Below are 10,024 nucleotides of genomic sequence, written 5' to 3'. Positions count from 1 at the left end.
GGGATATGCTTTAGCTTCAGAACTAATTGCTTCTCAGGGAATTAATCATGTTAGGTTGATCAAATGTGACTGTAGGGAGAGATATATGTTTATTGACCAAGAGTTATATGCCAGGCACAATACTAGCTGCCAAAATGACAGGAATGGCTCACATTTATATTGTGATTACAATGTACAGGTCATGTTCTAAGCACGTTGATCCTTACTACAAATCAGAGAAAATGTTGCTGTTACTTTTTCCATTTTGTAGATGAAGAAACAGAGAGGGGTTAAAACATTTTTACCAGGACACACAGCTGTAAGTGGCAGGACTAGGGTTTACACCTAGAATTTTGGCTCCAGAATTTATGGTCTTAATCACTCTATTGTGGTGTGTTTGTGTATATGTGTGTGTGTGTGTGTGTCTGTGCGTGTATGTGTATTTGTGTATGTGTATGTATTTTGCAAACAGTTTTATGAGTCATTGTTTGAAAGATGGTATTTATTTTTGCCCCTCTTCAGTTATTTTCTGTTACCAACTGTATTACAGTCAATACAGACTGTTTTGGTGTGCAACAAATTACATCAAATCTTACTGGTTTGAAAAAAAATGAATATTTCTGATCTGATTATATCTGTGAGTTAAGAATCAGAGCACACCTACCTAGTCGGGTTTTCGGCCTCAGAGTTTCTTATAGCACTGCAATTTAAGTGTTGGCAGGAGCTTCAGTCTTATCTGAAGACATAACTGGGAAAGGATCCTTCCAAACTCACTCATGGCTGTTGGCAGGCTTTGGTTCCTCACAGGCTGTTGTTCTGAGGGCCTTAGCCCCTTGCTGGCTGCTGACCAGGGTCCTCCTTCTGGTACTTGCCATGTGGTCTCCCCTTGGGCAGCCCACAACATGTCAGCTGGCATAAAGTATGATTTATTACAGCAGATTTAAAATGTTTGTGTAGAATAAACCTGTTTTCATAAAATTGTTCTTAATTCTGTGGCGTTTATTCGTTTGCACATAATTTGCTTATTTTAAAGGCCCAGGCAGTCATCTGTTTGGTAAAGGTGTTAGAAGGTGGTGTTTAGTGGCAACATGCATGTTTAGAAAGTCTTTTCTTAGTCTTCAAGTAGCATAGAGTCTACACTGTAGACCACACAACAGGTGTGAAATCAACCTTGGTTAACTAACTGAATTTATCAATCCAAACAAATCAATTCCAGTGTATTTTAGATTATAAGTGTATTATAGTAGGTAAGAATAAAGATTGTTTCTTTATTTGTTTACATTGATATATAGGTTAAATACAAAATGAAAAGGAAATATTTAAAGTTCTGACTCAAGTATTCAGGCAAATAAGTATACAAATAAGTATAAAGCACACTGCTAATGTGCTTTAACCTTATTCATCCTGCACTCTAGACACCTTTAAAAAAAAAAATTGTTGTGTGTGTGTGATCACAGCATAGCCGTTTATAAAAATAACTTTCCAGAGAACACAGGTGACAAATGTTATTCGATGTATAAAGTAAGAGTATCGTCAAGATGTTTACCTTCTTTCATTTATTGAGAATTTCTGTGGATGAAGATTTATGCTCAGCTCTGCGGAGGATTCAAAAATGAATCCAATCTCTGCCTCATGGAAATACTTACAGCATTGAAATCAGAGAAACACAAGGTAATGTACTGTAATTTCTCTGGGCTTCAGTTTTCTCATCTGTATCACAAAATAATGTTAATACTTATTTAATGTTTCATAAAACACTTGAGGTACATAATATATGTGATGTTTCTTGAACATAGTGAAAGTTTGATAAATACAACTGCTCACCTTGCATCTCTATGCGCATGTCTACTTGTCACTTTAGGAGTTAGTAGGAGAGAGAGGACAATGGCTCAGATAATTGAAGCACGAGGTTGAGAGTGGCAAATGCCATATGAAAAGTAGATAAATTACTATAGGAGTTTAGAAAATGAAAATATGTTTTTGGAATTGTTTCAAGATGATGGACTGAGCATATTATACAGACTCTGGCTCCCCCAATAGACCTTTAGAAAATATGGAAAATATATTGTTTGTGGAAAGTTAAGTTAAAAATAAGTTTAAAATAATTTGAATTGTTGTAAAGGATAGATTTTTTTTCTGCATCTTTTGTAAGTTTGAGTTTCTGTCTATCCTGTGGTAAGGAGTCTTCATATAGATGGTCACTCTAATTCTGTCTTGGATGACAATAACGTTTTCCTCCTAGCCCCAAAACAAGATATAAGGACTGTCAATAATTATTACAAAAATGAGAAAAATTAAAATAAGACAGTAAACACCAAACAAGTAAAACAAATATAAAATTTTGCATTTAGAAAATGTATAAAATCCATATAATTAGACATAAAAAATATTGACCTTTGAATAGGCAACCCAAGGATTGGGAGAAAATATTTTCAAAGCATACATCTGATAAGGGCTAATATCAAAAATATATAAGGAATTCAAACAACTGGATAGCAATGAAACAAAACCCAATCAAAAATGTGCAAAGAAACTAAATAGGCACCTTTCAAAAGAAGACATACAGATGGTCATCAGATGCAAGACAATACGCTTATCATCACTAATCATCAGGAAAACGCAAATGAAAACCATAATGAAATATTATCACCACCTGTTAGAATGGGTGTTACCAAAAACAAGAGATGTTAAGTGTTGGTGAGGAAGTGGAGAAAAGGAAACCTTTGTACATCGTTGGTAGGAATGTAAATTAATACAGTTATGATGAAAACCGTTATGAAGGTTCCTTAGAAAATAGAACTATCATATGTTCCAGTAATCCCATTTCTAGGTATATTACCAAGGGAATTGAAATCAGTATGCTGAGGAGAGATTTGCACTCACATGTTTATTGCAGCATTATTCACAATAGCCAAGACATGGAAGTAACCTGTCCATCATCAGATGAATGAGTAAAGTTTGGTATACATACCTAATGGAATATTACTCAGCCTTGTAAAAGGAAATCCTGTCATTTACAACAGCATGGATGAACCTGGAGGACATTATGCTAAGTGAAAAACGCCTGGCACACAAAGACAAATGCAGTATGACCTCATTTATATGTAGAATTGAAAAAAAAGTTGAACTCCTACAAGTAGAGGGTAGAGGTCTTGCAAGAGACTGGCGGAGGGGAAGTTAATGGAGATAGGAGAGATGTTGATCAAAAGGTACAGTTTCCACTAGAGAGGAGGAAAAAGCTTTAGTGATCTATTACACAGAATGCTGACTATAAAATTTATAATGCGTTGTATATTTTTAAAAATTTATCTTTGAAGTATAACCCACAATCTTGTCCTTTTCAATTTTATAACAATTATAAACATATGTGCAGTATGAGAAATAATTTTTTGAATTACAGCTTAAAATCCATGCCCTGAGAATATAAGACAAAATATAAAAGACCCTTTGCCGATTTTTGTGTCCAATTCCTGTGCATTGCTGCAATATGAGTAGAGAGCTGAAAGAGTGTCTTTTTTGTCTTTGAAATAGATGTGAATGGCTTTCATATTTAAGTCTCTTTTCTCTATAGCTATCCTGTCTTAGGAATAGAAAAGCTGATTGTTCAAGCTGATTGTCAATAGTAAAGGCTGACTGAATATATAATACTGTGCTTATGGTTCCTTCCATGCATTGATGGTGGTACAATGACTATCTTTCTTACTGTTGTTGAGTGTCAACAATGAGGTGTAGTTTGAAATTTAGAAGCACTGCTGTTTGTAAACCTGAAACTTACGAAACATGGATGTATACTTAGACGATGATGATGATGATGATGATGACGACGACAATAATAACCATTTTGAACAGTTGCTATATATGCTAGGCACTTTTCCAATTGCTTTAGATGCAGTTTAATCTCCACATTACCTTACAAAGTAGTTTCTGTTATTGTTTCTCATTTTATAGATGAGGAAACTGAGTCAACAAAAATTTTAGGATTTGTCTTTAACTCATAGATTTGGTAAGTAGCATACCTAAGAGTCGGTTTCCATAGCCTAATCTCTGACCTGTAATAAACTCTTGACTTCTACACTATACTGCCTCTCAGGTAAGGGTTCTAGGTATTAGATTATGTGTGGAATTGATCTCATTAAAACTTATTTTGGGCTTGGATCTGTATTTCTCATATTTCTTTTTCTTACTGACACTGAATATTCCTGTGATGTAGTATATTTTTACACACTAGACTAGGGAAATAGGAAGGTATCATTTTGATGTGTCGATGTGGGTGATCATGCATCAAAATTATAATTTACCTCTCCCTAACATTTACAAGTTTCATCCAACCGGGGAAGGAGAGAAAGCAAACTAATAGCAGGATCTTCTCAACCTTGAAACAAGACATGGAATGCTCTGCTTTTGTGAGACCTGGGTGATATTGAAATTTTTCTTTCCATTTGAGCCTAGCTCAAGTATTCTTTATGAATTTGTAATATACAGTCAAAAGGTGCCTTCCTGAGCCTACTTAGAAAACAGTGTTTATGGCTGACTCTTTTTATATATAACTTCCTCTTCATACTTGCATGTCTGTGGAAGATCTCTCTCTCTCTCTCTTACTCTGGGTTTAATCTTTTCTAGTAGAAGAGTTATGCCTCTAAATACTTAGACATGTATTCTGTACTATTGTTCTATGATCAGAATTCTTTATTTGAGATATGCTACATGTCAAAATTAAAGGCAACTACAAGTATATCAGTATTGATGTTACCTATGAATGAAATAAAACTCCAAGATAATTTTTGTCAAACTGGATTTAAAAAATAAAGCCCAACTATATGCTGCCTACACATACATACATATATTCCAATTATATACGTAAAATTGAGAGTAAAAAGATGGAGGTATATGCCATAAGAACGTTTAAAAAGACAGATGCTATGGCTATGCTAATAACCAAACTCATTAGAGTTTAATGTAAGAAGTATTAATGGACATAAAGGGGGCCACTTCATAAACTCAAAATGATCAATTCCAAAGGAAGTTATCACAATCTTAAACTTGTTTGCATCAAGTAAAATGATTCAAAAGGAGGAATAAAACTATTGTTATTGCAGATGGCATGATTATATGCATAGAAAATCCAAAGCCACCTATGTACAAACTATTAGAATAAATTAATGAATCAAGCAAAGGTCAGTGGATGTACTGTAAACACATAAGAATCAATTTTATGTGCGTGTGTATATGCCACAAACAAAAATTATTGAAAAATAGCATTATGAGACCATAAAAAATGCCGAACACCTAAGGAAATAACTACAAAAATTGTGCATGACTTCCAGATAGAAAAGTATGAACAATTACTGAAAAAAAAAACAAAACTAAGGAAGACCCAAATAAATGGAGCTATGTAACATGTTCATGGCCTGGAAGACAGAATATTTAAATCTGTCAGTTCTTCTCAAATTGATCTATGGCTTCAAAACAATTCCAATTTGTGTGTGTGTGCATGTGTGTGTGTGAAAATCAACAGGCTGATTCTAAAATTTACATGATAATGAAAGGAATTCATTATTTTTCAGACCTTGAAAATCTTGAAGCTCAAAGCTTTACTCAAAGCTTTAGGGCTTATAATACTACATTTTTCAAATATTTCCCCACCCCCCAGCTTTATTGAGGTAATCAACATACAAAGTGGTATATATTTAAGGTGAATAATATGACCTGATATACATATATATTGTGAAATAATTACCAAAATCAAACTAGCTAACACATCCATCATCTTACATAGTAATCTAAGGTAATCATTTTTTTGGTATGTATTTGTTGAGAACCCTTGAGATTTACTTTCAGCAAATTTCAAGTATACAATATACAAATATGGTATTATTAATGATAGTTACCATGCTATATATTAGATCTCCAGAACTTATTCATCTTGTAACTGAATGTTTGTCTCTTTGACCAACATCTCCCTTTTCCTTCTTTCAATTCTCTTCTTCCTGCTCCCAGCCCCTGGCAATTACTACTGAGTCTCTGCTTCTGAGTTCAACTTTTTCAGATTCTACATATAAGTGAGATTATATAGTATTTGTCTTTCTGTGTCTAGCTTATTTCTGTTTGCATAATTTCCTCCAGATTCATCCCTGACATCTGAGATTCCAGAATCTTCATCTTTTTATGACTGAACAATATTCCATTGTAATTGGTATCTTATCTTTATAGATAGAGAGATGTATAGATATCACATTTTCTTTATCAATTCGTCTTAGTCCATTTCGTGTTGCTGTAAGGGAATACATAAAGCTGAATAGTTTATAAAGAAAAGCAGTTTATTCGGTTCATGATTCTTCTTGCTGGAAGGTTCAAGATAGGGAATGTGGTGAAGGCCTTGGACTGCTTCTACTCATGACGGAAGGCAAAGGGGCGCTAGTGTGTGCAGATATCACCTGCTGTGAGAGGAAGCAAGAGAGAGATGGAGAGATGCCAGCTTTTTTTTAATAGCCAGCTGTCATGAGAACTAATAGAATAAGAACTCCCTCACCCCCAAAAGAAGTAATTAACATATTGATGAAGAATCTGCCCCCATGATCCAAATACCTCCTATTAGGCCTGGTCCCCAACACAATGACACTGGGGTTCAAATTTCACCATGAGATTTGGTGGAGAAAAACAAACAAACCACATATAAATGATAACACTATTTATTTATTATGGAAACTGGTTTACTTCATATCCTGGCCATTGTGAATAATGTTATAATAAACATGGGAATGAAGCTCTCCCATTTCCTTTGGGTATATGCCTAGAAGCCTAGAAGTGATATTCCTGGACAATATGGTAGTTCTAGTTTTAAATTTTTGAGGCATCCAAATTCTGTGTTCCATAATATTTGTATGAATTAAATTTTCCACTATCAGTGTCCTAAGGTTCTCTTTTCTGTATCCCATCACCAATACTTGTTATCTTTTTTTTAAAATAGCCATCTTAACAGGCATGAATTAATATCTCATTGTGGTTTTAATTTGTATTTTGGTTATGATCAGTGATAACGAACAGATTTTCATACAGCTGTTGTCCAATTCATTGTCTCTTGAAAAATGCCACTTCAGATCCTTTGCCCATTTTTAAAATTGGGTGATTCAAGTTTTTTACTTTTTTTTGACACTGTGTTGTTGGGGTATTTTTACATATATTTCAGTTTTAGCCTGTTATCAGATACAAGGTTTGCAAATATCTTCCACACCATAGGTTGGGATTTTGTTGACTTTTTCCTTCAGTGTGCAGAAGCTTTTTAGCTTGATTTAATCCTACTTGTCTATTTTTGCATTTATTACTTATGCTTTTGTTTCATATCCAAAAAAATCATTGCCAAGGTCAATGTCAAGGAGCTTTTTCCTATATTTTCTTCTAAGAGTTTTACAGTTTCAGGTCTCATATTCTGTACTTTATGCATTAGATATTCTACTTATTAACTTTGAATTTTAAAGGTGCAAGATAAATATTTCAACTTCATTGAGATAGTAACATGTAAAATTTAGAAAACTGTATTTAAAGTGGTTGCCCTGAGCACATAAGTAATGTCTTAACTTGGCAGTTATATCTTAGCAACCAAATTTTAGTTTGACACATTCTTCTTGAAAATGTACTGGAAAAGGAACTGAAGATATCTTAGCCCTTAATGAGTTAAGGTGTAAAAATGGGGAGAAATATTAATAAATCGCACTGTTAGTTTATTATAATTTTTATAAGTGTTATATAGAACCCATACATAATTCTAAGAGGAAGTATAACAAAAATACGTAAAGCAGTACCATGACTGACACATAGTATGCTCTCAACAAATGTTTACTAGTTTTTAACTACCTAGATCTTGAGTTAATTCTCCCAGACAATAGAGTTGTAAATATTCAGTCATTTTACCTTGCTGCTATTTTATCTTAATAACCTGGCAAAATCTATTTGCTGTGATAACAGTTAATGTTATGAGAAGACCTAGACTAATGAGTTAGAAAGAAAGGCTTTCTTGAAGAACTGATTTTTGAGTGAAATATGAAGAATTAAAAAAAGATTATAATTAGTCGCTCTTAGTTAGGGAAGGAGGTTTTAATTAGAGGGAAAAAGCAAAGAATCTGTGACAGAAAGGGGCATATCTATTCAGAGTGAGAAGAGAAATAGGCAGGTGGCACCTTTTAGACTCTGCTAATGATTTTTAGAGTAGAATAAGAAAAATGAATTAGAAAAGAAAACAGAATAAAAAATGAGAATAAGACAATTGAGAAGCTATTGAAAGTTTTTAAGCCAAGCTTGTCCAACCTGTGGTCCATGGGCCACATGTGGCACAGGATGGCTTTGAATGTGACCTAACACAAATTTGTGAATTCTCTTAAGACTTTTTGAGGTTTTTTTTTTTGTGATTTTTAAAAAGCTCATTAGCTATTATCAGTGTTAGTGTATTTCGTGTGTGGCCCGAGACAATTCTTCTTCCAATGTGGCCCGGGGAAGCCAAAAGATTGGTCACTCCTGTTTTGACCCAAGAATTAAAAAGATAAGATTTTACACTTTAAAAAAATCTTCTGGTTCAAGGCCAGAGAAAACTTTGGAGGGAGACAGAAGTAGAGCAAGGAACTGGATACAAGGTAAGAGTTTGAGGTATTTTGTCACAAGGTAGTTCAAACATTTGGAGTGAGATTTCATAATCAGTCCTGTTATCTGTTAGTTGTGTGATTGTTTATCTTTTCTCACCCTGTTTTCCAATATATATCCTGGGGACAGCCATTATAACCCCCTGATGAGGTTGGTATAAGTATTCAGAAAAATAATCTATATAAAGCACGCACTTACACAGTGCTTGGCAAGTGTTGGAGATCTTTAATGTCATATTAGTGGAGATGGAGAAAGTGGACTGTGTTTAGACAAAATCAAGAGGATTTAGCAATTGATTGGCTTTACAGTATGGAAGGAGAAGTCAAGGGTGGCTCCCAGGTTTTAGGTTTAGTAAGCTGGGAGAGAGAGGGGATAAAGAAGGCCTAAAGTTGGAGGAAAGATGGTAAAGCCACTGTCATTTATTTTGATCTTCAGGTGCCTTCGTGTCCTCCACGTGGGAATGTCTACTAGGCAGTATACAAACTCATCTATCAGAGCCGTGGTTGGAGTTAAAAACTCGAGAATTGCCAGCTTATAGAGTATGGAGTGAGAAGAGAGGAGTGACTCCTCTGCCTTCTCCAGCCCATCATTACTGGCCATTTATACATGATTCGTTGTGCTGTAAGCACAGCTTTATTACAAATAATCAGGATTATTAGATTAGTACAAAAAGAATTTGATTTCACCTCTATTCTAAGGAGTTCTAACCAGATAAAATTGATGGTTTTCCTTGTCACTATATACGCCTAAAATTTTCTCAAGAAGTAAAAACAAACAAAGCATATAATTAAGTAATGTTATAAAAGCAATTTTAAATATTAATCAAGAATTACCTCAAAAATGCCAGAAGGAAGTTTCTTCTCCTTTTGAATAAACAAACAATTCATTTTTTAATCTCAAAGACAATGTAGGGTGAATAAAACAAGCTGCAGAGGGATATATTTGATATAATACCAGTATAATAATAATAATAATATATAAATTAATAATATAATATATAAATTCCCCATATATACAAAACTTTAAAAATATATTGTTTAGGCCAGGTGCAGTGACTCACGCCTATAATCCCAACACTTTGGGAGGCTGAGGCGGGCAGATCACAAGGTCAGGAGATTGAGATCATCCTGGCTAACACCGTAAAACCCTGTCTCTACTAAAAATACAAAATATTAGCCTGGCGTGGTGGCGGGTGCCTGTAATCCCAGCTACTCGGGAGGCTGAGGCAGGAGTATGGCGTGAACCCGGGAGGCGGAGCTTGCAGTGAGCCGAGACTGCACTACTGCACTCCAGCCTGGGTGACAGAGTGAGACAATGTCTCAAAAAAATAAAAATTTTATATATATATATAAGTTTATAGGTACATATATTTAGCCAGAAAATAACAAAATGCAAAAACTTATCAACAAAAAAA

General features: G+C 34.4%; 1 long non-coding RNA gene across 1 annotated transcript; it reads right to left on the bottom strand.

Moving 5' to 3' along the window:
* Window positions 1-5,601: 5,601 nt before the first annotated feature.
* On the bottom strand, window positions 5,602-9,506 carry LOC105532329. Its single transcript, XR_001004953.1, has 2 exons — window positions 9,444-9,506; window positions 5,602-6,413 (listed from the first exon to the last, which is right to left on the bottom strand). It is a non-coding gene; the product is annotated as an uncharacterized LOC105532329 (long non-coding RNA).
* Window positions 9,507-10,024: the final 518 nt, after the last annotated feature.

This window comes from Mandrillus leucophaeus, unplaced genomic scaffold (assembly GCF_000951045.1).
Source record: "Mandrillus leucophaeus isolate KB7577 unplaced genomic scaffold, Mleu.le_1.0 Scaffold95, whole genome shotgun sequence".
Taxonomy (NCBI): Eukaryota; Metazoa; Chordata; class Mammalia; order Primates; family Cercopithecidae; genus Mandrillus; species Mandrillus leucophaeus.
This window is presented reverse-complemented; position numbering and strand designations above follow the sequence as displayed.